The sequence below is a fragment of the Manacus vitellinus genome, unplaced genomic scaffold, assembly GCF_001715985.3.
Source record: "Manacus vitellinus isolate BGI_N305 unplaced genomic scaffold, ASM171598v3 scaffold_47_pilon, whole genome shotgun sequence".
Classification (NCBI taxonomy): Eukaryota; Metazoa; Chordata; class Aves; order Passeriformes; family Pipridae; genus Manacus; species Manacus vitellinus.
Genome location: NW_021940585.1, coordinates 4,521,472 through 4,525,413, shown reverse-complemented (window position 1 = coordinate 4,525,413; position 3,942 = coordinate 4,521,472). Strand labels below are relative to the sequence as shown.

Genomic DNA, 3,942 nt, shown 5'->3' with positions numbered 1-3,942 from the left:
TGTGCCCTCAGGAATCACGGAATCGTGGAATGTCCCCGGGAAGGGACTCAGAATGCAGCTCCTGGCAGCTCACCCCGCTCTCCATCCCTCGCAGGGCCACCGTCCCCGTAGAGGCTCCACACCATGACCTGGCCCAGGATGGGAGGCACCAGAGGGTTTGTCCACACGTCCCTGGCTCTCAGCACCTTCCTGGGTAAGAGTTTCCCTTGGGAGAGGTGGGAGGTGTCCGGGGGGACAACACACAGCAGTTGGGATCAGCCCAATCCTCGAGGGGGTTGGTGCCACCTGGGGCTGTGTCCGTGTTATTCCCAATTTCCCTTTGTGCTGCTCAAAGAGGATGGGAATGGTTGACACACATCTCCCCCCCCCTTTTTTAAATCCAGGTTTGGGTGAAATCAGGAGAAGCAGGAGGAATTTCCTTCTGCCAGTGGGAGTCACTGGTGGTGAAGCCACTTCACCCTCCTGGATTTTCTAGGGAATGCCTTGTTGGCCACACCCTGACTGCAAAAAGATTCCTGTTCATCAGGGACCATTGCTGGATCTCAGGGACCATTACTGGATCTCAGGGACCATTGCTGGATCTCAGGGAGGCTCAGGCTGCTCTCTGCAGGTCCCTTTTCAGCAGGGAGACATTTCATTTCAGCCAACTGAGAATTAGATAATGTCTTCAAGCTAATTCATCATCCCGGGCAGAGGCTGCTCGCCTGTCCTTATAAATATCTAATTACCTTTTAATGTTCTCTGGATCCCCGAGGAGGCAGAAGGAGGGGTGGCTGCCCTAGATTGGGAGGCAATTATCCTGTTTGGAAATTGGTCTGACCCAAATCTGGGCATGGAGATGGACTTGGGTTCTCCCATTAACCACCTGAGTTCAGGCAACTCGCTCCCAGCCCAAGCTGAGCCCCCCAAAACTGCCCTTCTGGGAAGCCTGGGAGGGTGATTTTCTCTGACCTCTGGCTGATGGTGCAATGGATCTCAGGAGCCAGCTGGGAAATCCTCCCTGGGGACACGAGGGAGGGACTGGGGACACAACGATGGCAGCAGCAAGAGATGAGGCTCGAGGAGACACCACAGAGCCAGAGCCTCCAGGTCTGGAGCAAAGTGTAAAGGTCTGGAGCAATCTGTAGAGCTTTAAAGCTTCTCAAGTGCACAGGGACAGCTCTCTAAAACCTGAAAACCTCCCTGGCCTTTGTTCATTTGGGAAAAGCTCTGGAAAATCTTGAGATCTAAGGCTGGTTAAAGCCCTGACCCTTTGTTCCTCACAAAGCTTCTCGTTAAAAATAAACCCCTCTGCTCCTCTGGGAGCTGCCCCTTCAAAAATAACCACTGGGGTTCTGGGCACATGTGTGTGTGTTCAGGCTGCCCAAAACACCAATTAATTGCCCAGCTCCCTGGTGTGCTGAGGCTCCAGGCTGTGGGCAGTGCTCTGGAGCCATGGACGTGTCTTCAGAGCTGGAATATGGCTTGGAAAACACTCAGCTGAGCCATGGATCATTCCCTGCCCTCCAGAGCTGGCTCAGGGCTCAGCACAAAGGGGAAGGGTTCAGCCTCCTGCACACCTGGGCTTTCCAGGTCTGCCTCTCAGCATATTCCTAAAAATACCCCACAAATAATGCCGGGAAGGGGCCGGGGCCCAGGGAGGCTCTGGAGTCACCTCCCCGCAGCTGCTTTGCCAAATCTTCACGTTCAGACGTTCCACTCGCCCCTGTTTCTGTTTATTTTGGTGCTGGTATTGATCTGCACCGCTCCTGAAGGTCGCTGGGGAGGTGCAGGGCTGGGTTTGCCCTCGTTCCTGCTCTCCTGGCTGGAAGCAGCCCAGACAATCCCGAGCGGGTCACTTTGCTCCTTGCAGAATTGGAGGAGACCTTGATTTCGTGGCTGTCCTCCCTGTTGCCCAAACCACAGGGCCCAAGGACATCTTGGTAACATCAAAAATGAGAGTTCTGAGGGGACAGAAGTGCCCCCAGACAATCAGTCTCCGAGGTTCTGAGATTTACCACCCTGATTTACCCTCAGTTCTTAATTCTACCCTTGTCCCTGTCTTGGAACTGTTTAATTATGGCTTTAATCTGTTTGTTTAATGAGTGAGATGCAGGCATTTCACCCCCAGCACCGACCAGACACCTTGGAACTGGAGATAAAAACTCACCTGAACTCCTGGCATTGATTTCCTCGGGGAAAATCAATCCCTCACAGTTGCAGTCCATAACCTTGGCAGGGAAAAAGGGACAGCAGAGGAGAGCAACGGGACACAGAGTCTGGGTGGAAGCTGAGGGGAGGATGAGCCTAATTTGGCTCGACTGGAAAAGAGCATCCCACGAGAAAGGGCATGGATGGGAGTGGTAACAACATCTATTTTATTTGTTAAATAAATAGGAATTCTTTACCACGTGCTCCCCGTTAATCTCGAAATGTAAAGCTGTTAAACCTCAGTCCAGTCACTGCCATCTGTGAGAACACAGTTAACACACCTGTCAGAACACAATTAGTACTTTCTTATTAATTCCCCATTACCTCCTGATTGTTTTCCCTGCTGGTCAGCAGAGTTCTTTCCAGCTGGGACTTGCTCAGCACAGCCACTGCTGACCCAACTGGGAGGAGATTTCCAGCTTCCACGAGCTTTTCCTTCAGGAATAGAAGGTTTCTGGGAGGAAATGGCACTGGTTTGGACGGGACACAGCCCTCAAAATGCTGTTTTTCTTTCGTTCCAAAGAGTCAGCCCCCTCCCTGTGTGACACCAGGGACCAGCAGGCTCCTGCAGCAGCACATCCCGAGCTCTGGGATAATTGCCTGGTGCTGGGACAGCTGCTCCAGACCCACTGAGCCAATTAGCAGAGCCCCCTTTTCCCATCCCACCCTCATCCCTGCACGGAGCAGGAGCCAAACCCCGGGAGCTGCAGGTAAAGGGGCTGCTCCCCCTGATCCCAGAGAGCTGAGCTGGCCATTCCCTGCTGGAAGTTACTCTTGCATAAAACATCAAACTCGCTGGAGCTGCTTAATTTGAGGAGTGCCCATGCTGGGGAGTGGAGGGAAGGAGACAGATTGTGGGTTTGAGACAGTTATTAATTCAATTAGGAAGCATGGAAGGATCCTGGAGCTACAGAAGCATCTTGGAGCTTATCAGTGAGCAGGGGACTGTGCTGGTGGCTCCTTCCCTGATAAGAGACAGGCATTTCCAAGGTGCCAGGGAGAGGACAGACCTGCTGGCAATTATCCCACCAGCTGCTCCTGCAATAAAGAGATTTCCAGGCAGCTTCTGCTCTGGTCTTATTTACAGTGTCACTGCCAGGCCAGGTTTTGGACAGGGCTTGGAGCAACCTGGTCTGGTGGAAGGTGGTCGGGAGGGTGGAACTGGATGGGTTTTAAGGTTCCTCCCATCCCAAACCATTGTGGGATTCTGGTTTCCATCCAGCCTGTGTGGAAGGGGGCCTGCTAGAATTTGTTATTTATCTGAGGCACGAGTCCCTCAGCGAGGCCAGATGGCACTCCCCAGTGCCAAAGGGTCACCAGAGGGTGCTGGCTCCAAAGGGGGGCCCAGACACAGCCTGGGAGAAGCAGGAGGGTCCTTCTGTTCCTCTCGTGCCTCAGCCTGAGCCGCACCCACAACAGCAAGATCAGAGTCCAACCCGTGTCTGAAGGCTCCAAAAGCAGCTCAAGGCTCATCCCAGTCCTGGAACAGAATGGTCTGCACTGGTTTGAACACCAGCAGCCAACTGGTCTGAGTGGTCAGAGCTGGGGGTGCTGGAGGGGCTGAGGGACCGGCAGAGCCGGGACGGTCCCGGGTCTCCTCCTGCTCCCTCATCCTGGAGAGGACGGGGAGGAACCAACCAGGACGTGCAGAGAGAGGAGGAACCAGCCCAGGGAGGGCACCCAGGGCTTCCCAGCCCCTTGGGGTTTTCCAAGGGCTGCGTGTCCATATCCTCCATCCCTGCGTCTCCGGGG

General features: G+C 54.1%; 1 protein-coding gene across 1 annotated transcript in view; it reads left to right on the top strand.

Annotated features, from left to right (window-relative positions):
- Window positions 1–3,942, top strand: part of CNTN2 (contactin 2) — a 24,140-nt gene that overhangs the window by 6,180 nt on the left and 14,018 nt on the right. The window lies entirely within an intron of this gene.